Source organism: Mus musculus, chromosome 6 (genome assembly GCF_000001635.26).
Source record: "Mus musculus strain C57BL/6J chromosome 6, GRCm38.p6 C57BL/6J".
NCBI lineage: Eukaryota > Metazoa > Chordata > Mammalia > Rodentia > Muridae > Mus > Mus musculus.
Genome location: NC_000072.6, coordinates 127,559,543 through 127,581,415, shown reverse-complemented (window position 1 = coordinate 127,581,415; position 21,873 = coordinate 127,559,543). Strand labels below are relative to the sequence as shown.

Here is a 21,873-nt window from a genome sequence, read left to right as displayed (position 1 = left end):
GTTCTGGAACTTTTTAGACTCAGGGTTTAACTGAAAGCTGTATGGGGGTAGGGCTGGCCAAAGCTCTCTGCTACCTGGGATGACAGAAGCAAGCCATGCCACAGGCTCCCACTGCTGCTGACAGAAGCCAGTGCTCCCACATGCCTTCCCCTCTGGAAGCCAAAAGAAATCGCTCTGCCTTTACTTCTTTCTCTTCAGGTATTGGATTGCAGCAAAGAGAAAAGTAAGTAGCATGCAGTTCTATCCATTTGTATTCCTGGATACTAAACCACTTCCCAGACAGCGCTAGAACAGCCAGACAACCCGGTTCCTCCTCTTCTGCCCTTGAAATGAGGGCATGGACCTGACGACACAAAGCAAGCTCAAGGTTTAAGACAAAACAAGAGATGCCCCAGCTAGTTGAATGAGTTAGGACCCCATTTGCAGAGTAGCCAGTCTTCCCCCCTTGGGGACTGAATACACCAGCCTGCTTGGCTCTCGGTTTCCACCGTGGATGGCATAAGCATTAAGAGTCATTTTCCTTCTTCATCTCACTGCAGTGCCAATGGGCCATCAGCACTGGTTCAACCATGAGATGTTGAAAGAGAGTGGTAGAGAAGATGCCAATTGGAAGTAGGCTCACTAGTAGTACTTACAGAGACAAGTGGTACTCAGCCCCATCATCTGTTAGAGTACTATAAGAAGCCAAATTCTGGGTCCTTTGGCTATTTCAAAGGTAACTCAGAAACTTAAAATATTATACATGTTCAAACACAATAAAAGAGGCAGTAAACTCAGGGCAGCACTACCTATAACACTAAATGACTTAAACTACCACGTCAGCTATACGCTGGGGCACCACGCAATGGGGAAGCTCTTAGATGCAGATGCAGCTCAGTTAGCAGAGTGCTTGCCAAGGGATGCACAAAGCCCTGGGTTCGATTACCACCTGTAATCCCAGCAAGCAGGGTCATTCTTGGCTATAGAGTGAGCTCCAAGTCAGGCTGGCCTACATGAGACATTGTGCCAAGTGCCAAGGGATGCAGATGAGTTAAGTAGGAAAAGGTGAGGTTAAACGAAGCATGGATAGCTATGACTACACAATAGAGCAAAGTGATAGCTGTCTGCAATCCCAGCACCAGGCAGACAGAGGCAGGAGGATCATAAGTTTGGTGTCAGCCTTGGGTAAAGGTGCCTGCTACCAAGTCTAAAGACGTGAGTTTGATCCTCAGGACTCATGTGGTTGCAAGAGAGAACTGGGCTCCACTTGTGCATTGTGACATGCACGCAAGCGCTTGCGTGTGCACACGCAATAATAAAATATATTGTAAAAAGTAAGACTGGAAGGATACACAAGAAACTACTGAAAACCTACCAGGGACGGGTCAGAATGCATTACTGAAGCCGGGACAGCATCTCACTAAACTCCTTCTGTAAGAGGCAGTTGATTTTCAGCCACTGTGCCTGAGAATAAAATAAACCATGAAAGGAACACACAGCCAGGCTTCAGGCAGCCTGGTGGCCTCAGGCCCCTGCCCTTTGCACTGAGGAGTTCCCAAATGTTAGGGAGCAAAATTGGCAGCCAGGAGGCTGGGCTTTAGGTCTGGAGAACAGCAGGTTGTGTATTTGTATCTGACATCTGGAACTCTCTGGATTGCCTAGTAGGGCATTTCCTCCCCCAGGGCTAAAGGACCCCTCACAGCCCCACTTGTCCTATGACACGGGGAGGAAGAGGAAGGTCCAGAGCACGGTATTGTGGTGCTTCCCTGAACACCAACTGTAGCAGACACCTCTCCAGACCAGGAGCAGAGGCCATTGCTCTTCTGGTTCTTTCTTCTCCCGGACTCTTCCAGGAAGCACAAAAGGACACTGGTGACATTTACCCATAGCCCCTCTGTATATCCCTGTCCTTGTCACTGAGAACAAATTAATGTTATTGGTCTGAATTTTGACCTAAAAAAAAGAGGCTCTTGTGTAGTTGTAGCGGCTACCCCACTATCTCAGCATGCAATCTCAGAGGTCACCCCAGTATCTCAGGATGCAGTCTCATTGGTTGTTGGGTGCAAGTGGTGAAGCTGAGGCCATACTGGAGTAGAAGGGGCCCCCTAAGCAAACATGACTGTATGCTTATGAGCTTATGAGCTGTACCAGAAACACACACACACACACACACACACACACACACACACACACAAACATCCTAGAATGTCATGCAGGACAGAGACAAATTGAAGGAATATGACTGCAAGCTAAGAGACACCTTGGCTTGTTGCAGATGGCCAATAAATCATTTGCAGTTGGGGAGGAGCAAGGAGGAGCAGGGAGGAGCAGCCATACATCACAGGGAGAGCAAGACCCTAGGAGGCACCTTGATTTCACACTTTCAGCCACCCGCTTTGGGGGACAGGATGTTTGTATTGTAAATCACCCAGCTTGTATTTTGTTACAGCAGCCCTAGGAAAAACAAGCACAGAGCCACCTCAGGTCTGTCTGTCCTGTGCTCAACCGAGACTGATGACAGCACCGGAAAGGGAAACCCTAGGGTCTTGACCGGCCACACTATGTTTTATAGGAGCGCCTCAAGAAATCATAATTGAATACTGCCATTGTGAAGACTAGAAGAGAAATAGCGCAGTTCACCGACTGCTCTAAAGGGGTTGACACTCTGATGGAAGATTCTAGGAAGAAATAAAACACAGCACCATCATGAGGGGCAAGTGAGTCTCAGCTCACATATTCTTACCCTGCTGCTGGAGGCCCCAGAAGCCACTCTCAACTGCCTCTCACCGTGCTGTCCCCTCCTGAGCTCCATCTCCTAGCCAATCTTATTTTACCTCCTCTCCAAACCAGTGTCGGCAGAGGCACGCTTGCCAGGTCTTCCGGACATTCTTTAAGATGTCAGGCTATCTGCCAATTTCAGCATCCCAGGGACACCCTTGCCTGTGGTCATTATCTGCTGCCCTTGGTCCAAGTCTCCCTGTTAGTTTTCTGCCAGCTCACTCTTCCTAGTGGGAGAGGTGGAGCTTGGAGGGAAGGACGACCCATTCGTAGAGCTAAGGGACTCTCTCAAGGAGACGGGGGAAGATACAGGTGGTGCAGAAGTATGCTTTGGAGTTGACAGGGTTTCATACACACACACACACACACACACACACAGGAAAGAGAGAGGGAGCAAGAGGGGAAGAGAGAAAGAGTAAGAGAGAAAGGGAGAGATGGAGAGACAGAGTCGGAGAGAGAATTCCCTTATTAACGTTCAGAGCATTTATCTGGCCCACCTTCCAGCATATCTGACATCCAAGAAACCCCACAATTCCCAGGAAGCCTTATACCCAGGTGCACACTTGCCTGGACTCAACTATGACTCCTGATCCGGAGGGTTCTGAACTCTGGTTCTCCCAGGGTCCTTCAGAGGTGCTCCCACATGGGGAGACGTGGCAGAGTCAAGTGTTCACCAGATGTCCAGGTTGGGCTCACGGAAGAAGAGCAGCAGGTCACTGCTGTCCCGCCTTGATAAGCAGCCAGCCTCCTGAAGGGCATCTGATGTCAGTACACTGTGGTTAGAACAGAGGGAAGGGTTTCATGCTTTGACTTTGAGAAGTTCACTGTTGACTGACAGGGTGGAACAGACTTGGAGTAGCTGAGCCTTTATCCTGCAGCAGACTTTGAGACAGACAGCTCTGCTTACATAATCAGTTCCAGCCATCCCTTCTGCTTTCCTCACACACTCTAGACCCACCACACAGAGTGGCAACCTCATCCCTACCCCAGAGTCTCAGCCTATTAAAAAAAAAAAAAAAAACAAGACCTTAGTTGTCAACAAGGTAGGCTGAGCTCCTGACCTATCCCCCTAGCATAAGCTATCAGGCTAGCAGGGAAGTTCCAGGCATTTCCACCTGGCTCCTTCCTCTGATGGATGTTGCCTGGTCTCATACATTAAGCAGGGCTTCTGCAGCCACATTGTGACCAAGAGGCAGAAGTGTGGGGGCAGAACAGGAGGAATCTCAACCCCTGATGGTACCACTGAGCAGACACACCCGTTCACCTTCCTCAGCCTCCAGCTGTCTGTGTAGGAACTATCATTTAAATTCAGTGAGTTGAATTTCCTGGGCAACCTACAGTCTTGTGGTTATCCAAGATGATGTGTATCTACTCAGAGGTCCCTAAGATCCTATCCCAGGCTCACAAACACGTGATCCTGGTTGTAGTTCAATATCACGTGCTCGCCCTTTCTTTCCTTCCTTATCAGGGTTCTCAGTCATTTCCCACTCGGGCCCATTTTACCATACATGCTACAACACGTTCAAAGTCTGTTATTTATGAGACATTTTGTACGTCCTCTGATATATCACATTTATTTTTCTGTGCTCCAGGGACTCACAAATGAAGCCTTGAAGATAGTAGAAAGATTATTCCAAATATATATATATATATTACTATTTGCTATTGGCCAGATGTAAAAAAAAATCCAATGATGTAAATAATTTCTGCATTATCTTGTTGATTTGCAGCACTATAATCAATAACAAAAAACAGGAAACAACTTCCATGTCCACTAACAGGGGAATAAAGCAATTATCTCTCTCACACACACACACCTCTGGGGTCTGCTGCTCATCCAGTCTAGCTGAATTGGTGAGCTCCAGCTTCAGTGAGAGACTTTGTCTCAAAAGAAAGATGGAGACCATCTGAAGAAGACACCCTATGATGACCTTTGACACACACACACACACACACACACACGAACATGGACTTGCACACTCACACACACATGCACTTGTGCACTCATACTCACATACTTGTACACTCATACACACATGTGTTTGTGCACTCACACACATGCACTTGTGTACTCACACACATGCGCTTGTGTACTCATACACACATGGACTTGTACACTCACACACACATGTGCTTGTGCAGTCATACATATATGCTCATACATTGTACATTCTTAAATGCACATGGACTTGTACACTCATAGACACACATGCATTGTACACGAATACACACACACAGGGAAAGACAATATTGCTGGTATCACTTTCATGTAAAATATAAAATGCTAAACTCATAGAGAAATCTAGAAGAGTAGTTGCCAGTGCCTGGGGTGGGCACGCAGACAGGAATGTTTTTCAAAGGGTGCAGGGCTGCACTTGCGAAGTGAATAAGCTCTGGACATCTGATGCACAGCATGGTGACTGGAGCAGCCATGCTGTGCACACCTGGCCTGCTGAGAGAGCACGCTCTTACAGTTATTTTGTCCCTAGTCCTTGTCTTCTGGCTTCTCTGCTACCTGCTGTGGGCTCACATGCATCCTGCTTGCTCACTGTACCTCAGCATCCAGTAGAAAGCCCAAGATGGATAGATGTTCTCACTGACAGACTAAACCCACAATACTCCTGACTTCTGCTTGCAACCCTCCAGAGAACTGTGCCTCCAGAGTTCATCAGGACCTTCACACTGCACTGCTAGCCCAGCCATTTTCCTATGTCTTCAGAGCTAATGGCTATTCATCAGAAACACCATCGCCAACCTCCTCTCCTAACTCCCCATCATCCCTCATCCTTTGGAATATGAGGAGGGGGCTTTGTTCTGCCATACATTCCCTGATAAGAGTCACAGTCTTGTCACAAACCCAAGAGCAAAAGGACCAAGCCACCAGGGACAGAAACCTCCAAAGCCACAGGTCAAAATCAACTCTGACTCTCCAGGCCGGTTGCCTAAAGTATGTGTTAGAGTAGCAGGAAGCTGAGAACTTGTGTCTCTTCTTCATACCTTCAGCCATCGTGGATAGTTTTCCATGTCATTATTTCTAATGTTCTTTAGCACAGTAAGATAATTGTAGCTGAAAATAACTACCGTAGCATTTCAAAATAGCTAGTATGGGACATTTTAAATGCCCCCACATTCACACAAAAATCATTTGTTTGTTGTGCTTTGAATAAGAAATGACCCCCTCCCATAGACTTGTGTGTTTAAATACTTGGTTCCCAGAGCATGACATGGTTTCTAAAGGTTATGGAAACTTTGTGTGGTGGGGCCTGAATGGAGGAAGTAGATCACTGTGGGTGGGCCCTGAAGGTTTGTAGCACAGATCCATTTCGTCTGTGACTATTAGGGTTAGGTGGTAGTGTTGTTTAATTTGTGTGTGTGTGTGTGTGTGTGTGTGTGTGTGTGTGTGTGTCTATGATACCAAAGGTGCCACATTTTCTGAAGCTGGAGTTGTGGGTTTTAAGCTACCTACTGGGTTACTGGGAATTGAGTTCAGGTCTGAGAGAGCGGTGGTCATTCTTATCTGCTGAGTCATCTTTCCAATCCTTGTAATTTTAGGTTTTTGGTTTGGTTTGGTTTGGGTTTTTTGTTTGTTTGTTTTGTTGTTGGTTGTACTTTTGTTTTGTTTTGTTTTGGTTTTGGTTTTGGTTTGGTTTTTCAAGACAGGGTTTCTCTGTGTAGCCCTGGCTGTCCTGGAACTCACTCTGTAGACAAGGCTGGCCTCAAACTCAGAAATCTGCCTGCCTCTGCCTCCCAAGTGCTGGGATTGAAGGCATGTGCCACCACTGCCTGACTGTAATCGTAGTTTTAAATGTCAATTTACCACAGTCTATAATCACCTGGGAGAGGAGCCTGAATTGTGGGACTGCCTAAATCAGGTTGACCTGTGTGGGCTTCTCTGTGGTTTGATTGTTAATTGATGTAGGAAGATCCAGTGCATTGTGGGAAGCACCTTTCTCTAGACAGGGGGCACTGAACTACACAAGAGGAAGGAAGCTTGCTAAGTAGTGGAATGCAGGGAGCATTTCTTTTTCTTTCTTTCTTTCTCTTTTTCTTTCCTTTCCGTTTCTTTTCTTTTTCTTTTCTTTTTTTTTTTTTTTTTTTTTTTTGAGACAACATCTCAATGACTTTGGCACTCCCTGATTGGATAGACTGGCTGACAAACTTGGTCCCAGGATCCTCTTGCTCTCCCTGACCTCTCGCCCCAGTGCTGAGATTACTAGTCTGCACTGTCTGCACTGTCGCAGGGTTCTAGAGAGCTGACCTCAGGTCCTCACTCGTGTACAGGAAGCATTTTCCCGCCTCTGCACCCCCAAGAGAATGTTTTGAAAGCAACCAGAAGGCTTTGTCACTTTACAGTGGTTCACATTTGAGTAACTCACTTCTCCTCAGCAACAAACACTCCAAAAGAGGATGGCGAAACCCCTCCACCATGTGAAGACTCTATCTTCCCAGAACAAGAGAAACAACGGGGTCAGCCAAGGACAAGAACAAAAGCGTCCATGAGAGGCCCCCATTGGAGGAAAGCTTCCTAAACGTATTTCAGAGAGGAAGAGAGAAGATCTGAGATTAAGAACAGAGAACCCGAAAAGGCTTTCCTTCTGCATGTCTTGAGGAAATAGCAGATTTGTTGTAAGATATATTTATATCTTGCTGCTTACTGTCCAGGGAACTTGAGCTAAGTTACTCAATCTCTCAGAGTGTACATTTCTTCATGGTAAGAACTCGTACAATGGCGCCAGGCACACAAGGGCTTTGTGAAGAATAAGTAAAGCAAGCACACATGAAATAGTCCCTGCACAGCTTCTGAGCTGGAAAGCAAAGCCCTTTGAAAATGAGTGAATAAACAAGCAAGCAGTGTATGTCCCTCAGCAAGGACCACGCTCTGCAGCCGTTCATATTATACGTGACTGCTGCGGACCTCAGTAGTGACACCTTCCACTGCTTCAGGTTCCATCCGTGGATCCTTTAAACAAACCTACTTAAACGTTTTCTTTACTTGAGAAAATTTGCATCTGTACATTTCTACACTGAAGGAATGCACCCAGAGATCCAGTTTAACTCTGTGTTTTTTAAATAACTCATTGCCAGGGTTTTATGGGGTTATAAAATCTTTACTAGCCCACCCACTTCTGTCTACCTCCTCCCCCATCGTTCTGCCTCCAGCTAGAAGACTCAACTGCTACAACCCCATCCCAAGGGAGACCATGCCCCCACCCCCACTAACCCCCAACCCCCATTACCACCCCATCCCTCTACTACCACCCACTCCCATGTCTTGACTCTCAGTTTCATCAAGAGCTAGTTTTATTGTTCCACAGAAAGGGACAATGAAACCCAGCACAGGTTCCTAGTTCTCTGTCGCTTGCCCTGCAGTCCCAAGACCAGGGCTGATACCGACAGTGCCATATGATGCTCCTGTGTCCTTGGGCAAACCGTTCAACATCTCTGACTGTCTCTTTATCATAAATTAGACACAATAATTTGATCTTATTTGTAGAGCATTTTACAGCTCAGAGACTACAGGTTTCCACTGCCATGATTTCATTTGAAATGCTAAATGTGTCGTCGAGTGTATCAGACCTAGTGTTAAAACCTGTGTTTTGATAGAAAGACTGAAAGTAGAGCCTGGCAAGAGCGGTGTGAGCAGCAAGGAGCATCAATGGTAGAAAATGTCACTCTTGTCATATACTCCACAGTGGGAGTGGACTCTGCAGCCCTTGTGCCTGGACTTGAATTCTGATCTCCACATACCAGCTATGTGTGATGATTAGTGCTGTCAGTCTGACAGATTCTAAAATCACCTAGTTTAAAGACCTCTAGGCATGCCTCTGTGTGGCAGCTGGGGGGGGGGGGCACAGTTACCTTGCATGCATTAACTGAAGGAGGAGGATGTGCCCACTATGGGCAGTGACATTCCCTGGCAGGTATACCAAGTCTAGCACCAGGTAAAGAAAACAAACTGAGTGGCACAATCTTCAATTGTTCTCTGCTCCCTGCCTATAGATGCAGCTGCTCCAAGGCCCTGCTGCCTCACCCTCCTCACCATGGTTGATTATACCTTGAGCTGTACAAGTTAAAACCCCTTCTTTAAGCTGCTGTCACAGTGTTGAGTCACAGCAACATAATAGCAACTAAGTCACGCTGTGAGCTTAAGAAAGTGGCTATGCTGCTCTGGCCTCAGTTTACCCTTCAGGGTACAGAGCTTTGCATGTGGTAAGCACCCAATGAACAGGACTGACTGGACTCCACATCCGGCCAGGTGCATGGGTGTATAACCATCCATATGTGCTCCCTGCAACCCCTCTTTTTATCCTGAATTGTGGCCTCCACCCACCACACCCCTCAGCAAATATTTGCTAAAGGAGGGCAAAATCTCTGGCTGTCGGGACACATCAAAACTCATTGTTACAGCCTCGGGTTTTTTAATCTTTAATCTTTCACTCTGCAAAATTCCCTCTCTGTTTCACCAGGGTCTCATCTGTAGTGAATGGAACCCAGGGTTCCAAAGAGCCTGAATCTCTTCCTCTGGGAGTCCTGATTGACAGGCTCACAGTTCTGGGCTACGACGCAGTAATTGAACCTCGCTGTCCTTGCTGGACTATGCAGGTCACTGTAGGGACAAAAGCCATGGAGGTCTAAGCCAGCACTGACTGGTTTGTCATATGACACAGGTCATTACTGTGGCCCGACCCAGAATGGCTGGGAACTATAAAGCTACAGAATAAGGTACATAATTCTTATTTTAAAGGCTTGCAAGATGCATAGTGGTACATTCCTCTAATCCCAGCACCTGGTGACTGGGAAACCTGAGGCAGGAGGATTTCAAAGTCTAGGGGAGTCTGGTATAAACAGTGAGAACCAATGAAAAGGAAAACCTAAACTAGTTGGCTAATTAAAAGGTTTTATCTTGGTTAACGACTTTCCTTTTGTCACCTCCTAACTACATCTTTCCAGCCTCCTCAAAGGGCCATCATTGTATACTGAGGTACCTGCGACCCACAGAGAGTGAGTAAGGAAGCCAAGCTATAGCAAGTTCTTGTCTATGCCTGTGGTGGGCCCAGCTTCTCCACTGAGCTCTGGGATATATACCTGCCCACCTGCCAGCTTCCATCTTCTGTGGGCCAAAGTCCTGAAGCAATAGTATCAAGACTCACATTACATTCTTTGTGCAAAGAGATTTGAAGCAGGCAGGAAACATGGCTTAAAGCTCAGTTTGTGTCAAGTCCAGGAAATCAGAGCTCTCCCTCAGGAGCCTGGTTGAGGGATTCTAGAGTCTTCTGGAGTTTATTGGCCAAGCATTGTCAGCTGCACCATGATCAGTGTGCCCCCCAAGCAAGGGTGGATTGATCAGTCAACTGTAATCGTCGCTGTGTTCATGATGCAACACTCTTCCTAGGGCCTCTCTGGGACAAGCCACCCCCAGCGGTTTCGTGGGCTGCAGACAGAGCCCCAGTAGGTGGCTACATGAACTGAGTGTACATCTGAGTGAGGCTGGGGCAGAAGGAGTTAACTGACCACATTTAAAGACCTAAGCCAGGGCTAAGGTAAGAACAGCTGACTTTGGCCCTGTACCACGACTCTATCACTAGAGACGAACTGAGGGGAGTCAATGGAGAGCCTGTTGTTCAAAGGATGACTCGTGGGCACCCACTCTCCCGTGTGGAGGTGCCTGCAGTGTGGGTGGTCCCACTCGGACTTCACATAGGAAAGCAGACCTGTTGCTTAACCTCCTGAGGCTCGCTGTGCTCATTGGTGAAGTAGGGACTCCAAGACATGGCTAACATGACACTGAAGAGGGGATGCTAAGACACAACTCATATGACACATGACCTTGTCCTGGGTATAGAACTGTGAAGCTCTGCTGGGTGTCTGCCTACTTTATCTTAGACTTCAGCTGCATCTGCAAAGTCAGAGCCTGAGAGCTTAGTCCAACCAAAGCTGAGCTCCTAAAAATCTGAGTTCTGGGAGACACAGCAGGGGTAGTCTGGTCTGTGGAGAGGCCATGACAAGCAGCAGGAAGTGACACATGGCAGAAGATGGAGAGTCTAGAAAGAGTCTGCTCAAGAAACAGGAAATAGAGCTAGGATTGTCTGGAGCTGGGACACACTCTGAGAATAAATATCTTTTACCTGAGCTAATGCAGACTCAAGATAGAAAGAGGTGACAGAAAAGCCAACTGGCCACATACGAGAACAGGAAGAGGGACAGCGTCCCAGCTTCTGCCTACCGAGAAAGATCCAGCAATTCTCCAGCGGCCTGGAGGGGACCATGGTATACACTTGTATAATATGCATGTGATTAGTGGAAAAGCTTAATTTAGTAGTTTGGTAAATTCTATTAGCAGCTTATCTTTGGCGTATAATTAAGCTATTTTTAAGCAAATCCTTTTGGCTCAAGGCTCCAGTTACAAATCTTAATGGAACATGGTTCATATAAAATATACCTCAGTCCATCAGATGGTAGAATATTTTGGGTAGATGCTAATATGCCCAGAAAAACAGTTGTGTTGGCTTTATATAATTGCATCCTGGACTAGAACAAGTAGGGGGGGGTTGAAGAGCCCAGAGTGAATCCTGGCCCTGAGGCCATCTTGCTGAGTGGGAAGCTGAGACACTAAGACAGAGAAGGACTCCCATCCCCACCCCCACCCCCAGCAGTCGGTGTACCATCCAACATCGAGATACAACAACTCAAACAAAAACCAAATCACAGCCCTCAGCCATCCAAAGAGATGACAACTCTGGGTGGTGTGAGACAGAGCTGGAGTGCGTGCGCCCTTCTCTGTGGGTCTGTGGGAAAGGCAGTGTCAGGAGCGACACCACACTGGAGAGGCCTTGTGTGCCATGGCCTCCATCTGGCAGACATGAAATCTCTCTGCCTTCTCCTTCTCCCTCCCCCCTTTCTCCTGTCTACCCTTCCCTCCCTCTTCCCCCAGGCCCTCCCCACCTCGATATTTAACCCAGGCTGGCCTTAAACTGAAGGCCCTCCTGAATACTTGGATTATCTTTACTGAGGATTACTCTCAACCGATCGCCAAGACTTCAATCCAAAAAGCCACTCCAGGCCACGACACCACAGAAAGATGCATTGCTCTTTGTAGGCTTTTCCCATTCAGATGGCTCCACCCACAGGAATTAAACTTCTGAGAACCACGGTCTGCCAACCTCATTCCTGCCCTGTGAGCATCTAGGAACCATAGCTGCCATCTAGGTCAAGAAACCACATCTCAGGAAGAAATCCTCTGACCGTCAGTCCTGGCAAGGCCACACAAGGCCAGCTTAAATACACCACAGTCACAGGGAGCCTATGTGCAATGCCCTGCAGACCTGACACTTTTATGTCCCCAGAAGGGTATATAACAGCCATGGCCGTGGGGCAGGCCAGAGGCTGTCTTTGATGGGAATGCTGCAAGCCTTGGCCTTCAGTGTTCCAGAGACTGTCTTGACTCCTAGGGCTCCTCCTCATCTGCTACTGTTCCTTCCCCAATTGTAGACCATTACATTAAAGGCCCCCAGCTCAACGGGGGACTCTGCTGGAAACCTGCCAGAGCAAGTTGGGGGCATGGTCCCCTCCAGGAGAAAACACTCTTGTGTCTACCAGAACCCCTTGCCTGCTGGTCTCAGTACTTCTCATGAAGTTTTGCATTGCCTATGGGTTATGCCTGGGCTATCTTCCACTTCCCTCTTCCAGGTGCTGCTTACCCTTCTAGGTACAGCATGCACACCTCGCCTCCTCGTGCACCTTCAGGGACATGCTGCACTCACTTGCCTATGAACAGTAATCTCTCTGGCTGGGCTCTGAGTTGTGTCTCCCTTGGACTCATGTTCAATACACGGAGCATCAATAAAGCATAGATGCTAGTGAGATGTTGACGGTGTCCCTGCCTTCTGGAGAACCTAGGACCAATGCTGACACCAAGAAGACCCAGCAAGGGACAGAGTGCACCCAGACAATGGGGGCGCAGCAGCAAACTTTTACCTTGAAAGCCACCATAGAGAGCCTTGGCCTCCATGGCTCTCACATCCCTGCGGTGAACACCTGAGATGGACAGGCAGGAAACCTTCCTTGTTTCACTGAAGAGGACGAAACTTGGTTCATGAGGGCCAGTGCTAAGGACACGTGGCTGGTTAGAATCAGTACTGGTTCTAAGTTAAGCATTCAGAAATAGGCAGATAAAGGAACCGTTAGGAAATGGCCTTGGAGCTGAGCTGCCTGGGTTCAAATCCCAGCTCAGTCCCTTACTAGCTGTGTGACCTTAGGAAAGTTGTTCCACTTCTCTGTGTCTCATCCCTTTCTTGTGTACGGTGGGGGAAGGGGGACAATAACCATATGCTCAACTCACAGGCTTTCTTAACTCTTTCCATCAAGTTCTGGGCCTCATGTAGGACATTTCTCTGCATCCAACCTTCAGCTGTGGGACAAAAATGGGTTCCCTCCCCTGCATCTGCAGAGCTTCCCTCCCTGCAGGCTACTTGATACAGGCAGTGTGGCACAGCTCCATCCATAGGCCAGGAGAACACTGGCTGGATCCAGATCCACCCAGGTCTCCACACCACGCAATCTCTAAAGTAAATAAGGTGAAAATAAACCAATCTTGCAGGTAATAGGAGATTTTCCTCTTGCTTGCACCAGTAATTGAGCCATTGCAGCCTGTCTCTGACTTCCTGGTGCTCCAAGGAGTTCAAGGGGGAATGAGGGTGTCAGCTTGGTCAGAACCACAAAGGCAGCTGCTTGGAGGGAAGGTTCCCCCGCTGGAAGCCAAGTGGGTCCTGGTGCACCTGCATCTCCTGTACCCAGCCTCGTCCATTTCTCCTCTCTGGCTAACTCTGCCAGGGCACAGAAATCATAGATCCAGGAGGGAGCTAGGAGCACTGGGATGCTGAGCCTCCCCCGTCTCACTGCTGCATAAAGCACCATTTCCACAGCAGTGGGTTAGATAGGCAGGAACTGTTACCCTCCAGCTTGGGGTGCTGAGATTTAACCCTCATCAAGAGATAAAAAGAGGACAGAATCAACCACACACGCACACACACACACACACACACATGCTGGGACCAAACCCAGGGCCTGCTTTGTGTATGGTAGACAAAGGCTCCTCACTGAGCTATGTCCCCAACCTCTGTTTGTTTGTCTGCTTTAAGATGGCGTCTCCCTGTATAGCTTAGGTTTGTCTTGAGCTTTCTAGGTGACCCCGGCTGACCTCAAATTCAAGATTCCCCTGCCTCAGTCTCCTGAGTACTTGAGATGGCAGGCAAGTACAACCACACATAACAAGAAAGTGGGGTCTTGAGCCAAGTCTAGTGTTACAAGTAGGACCATCGGAAAGTTGCTAGGTTTAGATAAGGTTGAATGTAGGTCTCACAGGGTCTCCTAGTGACTTTATAGGAGGGAGAGAGACACGCAGTTCCCTGTCTCTTGTTATGTGGTGCCCTGACCGCTGCGATGGTTATGTTGTCACCATCAACCAGACAGGATTTGGAGTCACCTAGGAGATACACCTTTGGCTGTTTCCAAAGGGTTTTAACTGAGGAAGAAAGACCCACCCTGCAAGTAGGCAGCACAGTTCAGCGGACTGGGGTTCTAGACTGAATACAAAGGAGGGAGCCAGTGGTTACCATCGTACATCTCTCTCTGCTTGCTGGCTGTAGATGTGGTGTGACCAGGTGCCACCATAGCTGCTGGATCTGTTCTTGCTATAGTGCTTTCTCTGCCATGATAGACTGTATCCCCAAACTGGCAGCCAAAACAATCCCTTCTCTCCTCAGAAGGCTTCTGTCAGGTGATTTGAACCAGCAGGGCCTGCAGAACTGGGCCTGAAACCTCCTGAACGATAAACCAGTATAAGCCTGTCTTCCTTCAGATTCACACAGTCTGGTGCTCGGTTACTACCGACAAAAAAAATGAATTGACATTCCCTCCCTCCCACAGGCTCTCAGGACTGGCCTCCTTCTTTATCTGTCCCAGGTAAGCCACTTTTTGGAGTAACTGCTGGCCCAGGTGTATGACAACAGAACCCCTGGACACTGAAACTTTTTAGAATCTTCTAGACATGTGTGGGTGTGGCAAGCATCCTGGAGTCTGGCTCCACCCACCCTGAGCCTACTGCCACTATAGACCCCTCCCTCAGTCAGCTGACCAGGATGTGTCAACAAGCAGCAAGAGAAGAAGGTGTCCTGCTGGCATTCTGAGGAAGCCAGAGAAGGGTGCCAAAATAAATTGACATGGGGAACATGATTTCTGCAGAAGAACCCGCCACAGGAGAAAATTTATGTTCTTCAAGCTGGAGGAGGCACACACACACACACACACACACACACACACACACACACACACACACGGCTTTGCCCAGGCAGGAAAGGGCCTGCAGGACCCTTTCATAACATCGACCTTCAAGAGACACCGGTACATCAGCCTGAACCCCCAGCGCCCAAGTCTGACAGGAAGCCGCACTAACCAGGCCAGAACAGAGTAGGCTGATGGCCAAGAGGAGCAACTGTTCTGCACCAAGTGTGCAGCTGGCTGAGCATGAGGCCCACCATGTGCTTCCTCCTGTGGCCACAGGTGACGTCACATGAAAGGGGAGACAGAGCCTGGGAGGTCACTCTGAAGTCCCAGCTGGACAAAGATGGTTATGACACAAGCTCAGCAGCCAATTTGCCTGGCTTTGAATCCTGCCTCCACCATTGCTTGTCAAAGGGAACAGAGCAAGGGAAGACCATGTGGACATGGTCGCCTTCCTTCTCCTCAGTTAAGTTTCTACCAAATAGGACTGTGGTTTGACTAGATGAGGTGGGAAGAAGCTCCTGCCAAGAAAACAACCAGAAAGTGCCTAGGACACAGTCACGCCCTGGAGTGGTTGTCATGAGACACACAGTCACGTCTTGGTTCAGTTGTCATGGTGCACACCATCACTCCCTGGCTTAATTGTCATGAGGACACACCTGCACACCCTGGCTTAGTTGTCACGAGGACACACCAGCACACCCTGGCTTGGTTGTCACGAGGACACACCATCACACCCTGGCTTGGTTGTCACGAGGACACACCAGCACACCCTGGCTTGGCTGTCACGAGGACACAGCATCACACCCTGGCTTGGTTGTCATTAGGACACAGCATCACACCCTGGCTTGGTTGTCATGAGGACACACCATCACACCCTGGCTTGGCTGTAATGAGGACACACCAGCACACCCTGGCTCAGTTGTCATGAGGACACACCAGCACACCCTGGCTCAGTTGTCATGAGGACACACCAGCACACCCTGGCTCAGTTGTCATGAGGACACACCAGCACACCTGGCTTGGCTGTCACGAGGATCACCCGCACGGCAGGATTCACATTCTTCCCAGTGTTCTGTCACTCTCAAAACATCCTGGTTTGGACAATATTTTATAAAGTCACCTTGCCCTTGTACTCATGATGTCGATGTGGCTATCTGTTGCTTCCTGAGTGACAGGAATCTAATATGTACTTCACCAAGGACAGCTCTGCCCAGGCCAGCAGTTGCCCATGTCATGAACTTTGTTACTCTCACCTATTTTCTCCACACTTGGTCTTTCCTCCCTCGGCTCCCACAGTCACTTCTTTTGGGCCCCATCTCTGTCTGTACTGTGGGGCTCCATAAGTCCATGCACAAACCTTGCCTTTACCTGAGGCCTCCTGATTCTGACAGTCCAATGGGCCGCGGTTCTAGCTTTCTCAGTAAACTGTGCCTTGTCAAATTACTCTTAGAAAAAAACAAGACTTGGAGAGATCAAAGAAGTGATGTGAACACTGGAAGGACAATGTATGCTGATGTGTGTATGTATGTATGTATGTATGTATGTATGTATGTATGTTTGTATGTATGTATGTATGTATGTATGTGGTATATATGGTGTGTGTGTATGTGGTATGTGTTTGTATGGTATATGTATGTGTATGGTATGGTGGGGATGTGTATATGTATGTGACATGTGTTTGTGGGGTGTATGTACATATATGATGTATGTATGTGTATATGTATGTGACATGTGTTTGTGGGGTGTATGTACATATATGATGTGTGTATGTGTATATGTATGTGGTATGTGTATATGGTATGAGCTTGTGGAGAATAGATATGTATGTGGTATGTATGTATATGGTGTGTATGTATGTGGTGTGTGTGTATGTGGTGTGTATGGTGTATGTATGTGGTATGTGTTTTTGTGGTGTATGTATGTGTATGGTTTAGTGGAGGTATGTGTGTGAGGTGGGGGTGTGTGGTGTGTTTGTGACATGTGTTTGTGAGGTGTATGTATGTTGTGGTATGTGTGTGTATGTAGTGTGTGTATGTATTTTGTGGTATATGTAAGTATATGATGTGGCAGGGGCGTGTGGTATGTGTGTGGGGTGTGTGTGTGTGTGTATGTGATGTTTGTAAACTGAAGAAAAGAGATCGCTGGCTGGAAGTGGTCTGCCTGGTGCTGGAAGCTATTTGCATACTACCCCAGGGCTGTGAGGGGCATGTCTACAGGCTGCTCTCTAGCACAGTAGTCTTCGTGTGGAGGAGGAGAAGGCAAACGCTGGGTGTTGGAAACCTCAGGGTCTAGACCCACTTCTGTCAGTCACTGACAACTGACCAAAGACTGTGATTTTCTAAATTTATCCTTTCCCTATCTGTCCTCCCAACACCCGATGTTGTAGCCCTGTGGCTGTTCTGCTCCTCCCGCAGCGACTCGTGATATTCTGCAACTATACATTTAGCCTTTTATGGGGAGACATTGGAGGGACCGGGATCTGGGAAACTATGATAAATAGAAGTGATTCTCCCTCAAGGAACCCCTGTGCATTGCAGTCACTCTGTGTGGGAGGAAAGCAAGGGGTGCTTGGGAACCCAGAGACTAGTGCAGGGTCACTGGAGGCTACCTGGCACCCTCACCCCTGCCAAGCTTCTCCCAGCCACCTGGCCAGTGTCCCAGCAGCCTGTAAGCTCAAGCCCCCTCCAAAGAGCAAGCTAAGCAAGTGTCACAAGGGCCCACAAAGTTCCTGTCCCAAAGCTGGGCTTTCCACGGGCTGAGGTGACAAATAACAAGTCTCTCAGCTCTCAGCGCCCACATACCTGATTCTGGACCCAGGCTCTCTAGAGACCAAGCACGGAAGCCAGATTTCTCTTTCTCTCTTTCTCTCTCTCTCTCCCCCCCTCCCTCTCCCTCTCCCCCTTCTCCCTCTCCCTCCCTCTCCCTCCTCCCTCTCTCTCCATTTAAGCATTCCACAGCATGTGCATGGACAGAGGACAAATTTCAGTAGTGAGTTCTCTCCTTCCACCATGTGGCTTCCAGAATGGAGTTCAGGTCACCAGACACAACAGACATCACACGCCTTCGCCTGTGGGGCCATCTCACAAGCTCTTCCCTCCTCCTCTTAAGTCCTGACACTTGGTTACTGACTTATATAGTCACTGGAGGTCTTAGATCCCTGTCCCCCACATAATTGCTGTGTGAACTTGGAAAAGCCACCTAACCTTTCTGACTCTAGGTTCTTCCTCTACAGTATGGGGTCAATAATGATCACAGAGGAATTACTGTTGTAATTATTAAACGTGGCTCTAGAATCCGCAACTACAACTGTCACCCACCCACCTACCAAGCTCTTTGTACAGCATCTCTGGTGCCACCCCTCACTCTGCATTCCACCCAGCCCTGCTCAAGCGTACACAGTCACCTTCCCAGGTCTCTTGCAGCCTCGAGCATGGGTGGCTTCCACCTCTGTCACAGATGTTGTAGGCTTCTGAGCCCCGTTCCAACAGAAGCCATCATGGTACCCCAGGACTGACCCTAATGCTCAGACTCCCTGGTCAAACATTCAAGGCCCTCTTGCCCTCTGCCCCAGGCACTGCCCCTTAATGCATCGAGCCTGCCATTACATCCCCTGGTTCTTCAGCACAACTTCAAGAGGTGTCCCTCCAAGAGCATCCACACTTAGCTTCTTCCTCAAGATCTGAAGGCCACATCTGGCTTGTCATGCCTGCCCCGCTCCTTCCAGAAGGAACAGCACCACCTCCTCCAGACCCCCCGAGCATCGCAGTGTAATATTTCAGAAAAGCCAAGGGACCTCTGGGTCACACCTCTTTATTTTTTAATTTCTTTTTTTTTTTTTTTAGCATCCCCAGACAAAACATTGTAGGGTAGCTTTCATAGACGACTATTATCCATAAGGACATGCATATTCATTCCTCCTAAAGAGGGCCATGAACCTGACCCCTCAAACTGAACTCTGACTTTGTGTGGACACACTGTCCTGGCTGCACACCCCTTTGCCTGCATCACTGATAACACTACTTCTTATGTACCAGCTTCTTCCAGAAATAAGGGACTCACCACCTTATGCGATGTGCCAATCAGGTTCTACCTCTTGGCCTGTCACCTTTGTAGACAGCCACTCATTGACACTTTCTGCCTTCTGAAGTCAAAGGCTAATACAGTAGGGATCCCTGGTTTCCTCCACAGAGGCAAACTGGGCAGGTTCCCTTTAGGGGTTGTGTGGTTAGTGGGAAGACGTGTGGATTGTGAGACTTTCCTGAAATCAAGGGTAGACATCACTGTGCTCTGGTACACAATTATGTGGTACACACGTATGTGCTTACACACAATACACACGCGCACACACACACACACACACACACACACACACACACACACACCACATCTGGGACAGATACAGCACAAGGTCATTGAGTCATACAGCCAGATCACAGGACAAATGGGGATCAGGAGGAAGCTACACCCCAGGATCCCTCCACCTCATCTCTCCCTCTGCTCTGGGAAGTTTTTGGTCTTTTTTTTTTTTTTTTTTTTTTTTTTTAACTGTCTCTCTGAGTTTATTTCCCTGTGAGGTAGCAATTCTTACCCCTGTGCTGGGCCCACGTGCCAGCGGCTCCCAGCAGCTCCCCCTGCTGTCCAGCAGTGTGAATTTCTAGTCACTTCACCAATAAAGTCTTAGTTTCCTCTGTAAAACAGTCTGGGTGTGACTGAAGGGTCCGAGGGGATGGGGGCTCTTTCTAAACCCTGGTGCTCCTAAGCTTTTATAGTCCCTTTTAGGGTGCAGGGCAGAGGGCCTAACCAGGCCTGGGGAAGCCAAGGCTGGGATGCTTGTCCCAGGGTGCATGCAGTCCAGGCCAGCCTCTCCTTGTGTTTTGCTGGTCTGCAGGAAGTGCGTTCTCTGCTGCCCAGCAGAGGGTTTGGGGCGAAGCCTCCCAAGACCTTCCTCCGATTACCTGCAGGGGCGTCCAGTGCGGCTGTCCGAGTTGTCCCCCTGCCTTCTGACTCGCAGCTGTCAGGAATTCGCCGGCCAGCCGGATCTGGTCCGCTGTCCCCGCCTCCGGCTGCATGGCTGGTCCAGCCCCAGCAGCGCCCCACTGCGCGCGCTCCAGGATCTACACCATACCGTGGTGTCCCAGCTTAGCGAAGCAACTTGTGACTGACTACTAAAGCCTGCAGTCTGGGTGGCGAGGGCGGGGCCGTCGCTGACTGGAGCCCAAGACTTCCTGTGCCCCCTCTTTGCTGGTCTTTGCCTTAGAGGACCCTTGCTCAATGAGCCAAGGGAGTCTGTCTCCAGAGCCTCTCTTTGCACTAAAAGCCAGGCACCAGTCTGGGCTTTGTGGACCTGCTAGAGAGAACTCATTCACCCTGAAAAACCGGCTTCAGCTGCTCTCTTTGCACTTAGAAACCAAGGGGATTTTGTTCTTGATGCTTGTCTGATCTTATGTATTCTAGGGTGGGCAGGAATGCGTGCTCAATTAAAGTCCATGCAACACGTGCCTTTAAACAAAGTATTCAATAAATCTTCAAAAACTTCCATGCTTGAAGATAGCCCTTCAGCCGAGTCCACTGCTCCCTACCAAGCTGTAAGCTCATCTTCCAGTTTCGCCACTCGACCCTCAAACATACAGCTCTGCACCAAAGCTGCTACCTGTTGCAAATACCAGGTGCCTTTTCTGGCTGCTAAGACCTCTATCTTTACCCAGAATTCCCCTCTTTCTTCTTTTCCCGTTGGAAACCTACCCATCCAGGCTCCATGAAATATCAGTTTAGGGACCTTTCCCCAAACACTGCCCCTCAGCAGAAGGTCTGTCCTCCTCTGGCAAGTTTATCTATTAGCCATCGCCCCCATACACACACACCCTACACACATAGAAACACACTCTAAACCCAGATCACAAAGAGACACCCACACTCATTGGTACCAATTACTACAATGTATCCTTTCTGCTTGCAGCCGGCCAGTGGCTAGTTCACCATCCCACCCCACCGCAGGAGCCTCAGAAGGGGCCAATATCCTCTCATTCCTTCCCTCAGCGTCTCCTCCTCTGTGCCCTGGTTTTCCCTTCTCAGTCCTGGAGAAGGCTTGCTTGTGTCAGCCCCCAGAGTTGGAATGGAACAAGATGACACATAAGCTTGAGACCCAGCCAGCTAGGTAGCAAATCTGGGTCTCTAGGATGTGTCAGATGGATCGCTCACCTTTCTCAATCAGCTAAACTAAGAAAAGAGGCATTTTCATCACCACCGCCCAAGACAAGGAGGGACGGCAGGACTCATCTTGATGCAAAGCCACTTCATCTCCGTTCTACAGAGGAGAAAACGGAGACCAGAGACACCAAGTCAGAGGCACCTAAGGTCATGGCCATGGTCATTCTCATAACTACTGCCTCTTCCTTCTCAGGCTCCAGCTGGCTTCCATGCCTACAACCACCTCATGGGATGGCAGTCATTTGCCTCTCACTGCTTCATGAGCTATTAATCAGTTAATTGGTCAAGGTATTAGCAGTCAAGAGCCCAGACTGAAGCCCACAGATGTGAGCTCTATCTTGGCAGCTACAGCCTTGGCAAGTTATTGAACCTCTTGTCAGTGCATGGCTAAGGATTCTTGTGTCATAGAAGTTCTAACCCTAGACCTAAGGCTCGGGAAACATCACAGAGGGAAGGGGGGGGGGCATTGTAAGATCCAGAAGACCAGAGTGTCTGCTGCAAGATAGTGTCTTCTATATTTGACAGGGATCTGCACCTATGAAATCTTAACACTAACACTATAGTCACCCAAACAAGACTGCACAATGACATCAATTGATCCCAACACGGAAGTGGGAAATCTCACAA

The 21,873-nt window shown here is 48.7% G+C and overlaps 1 protein-coding gene across 4 annotated transcripts in view; it reads right to left on the bottom strand.

Moving 5' to 3' along the window:
* Cracr2a (calcium release activated channel regulator 2A) overlaps positions 1 to 20,354 on the bottom strand; it is a 113,173-nt gene extending 92,819 nt beyond the window's left edge. For 2 of the 4 annotated variants that reach the window (NM_001368877.1, NM_001033464.4), the window contains exons 1-2: positions 19,995 to 20,080; positions 3,325 to 3,530 (exon numbers count right to left, since the gene is read on the bottom strand). The gene's annotated coding sequence lies outside the window, so the exon portion shown is untranslated. Of the gene's footprint in view, positions 1 to 1,354; positions 1,912 to 3,324; positions 3,531 to 19,994 lie in introns of those variants that run through there. The other 2 variants (XR_003956226.1, XM_006506341.4) reach the window with 2 other exon arrangements.
* Positions 20,355 to 21,873: the final 1,519 nt, after the last annotated feature.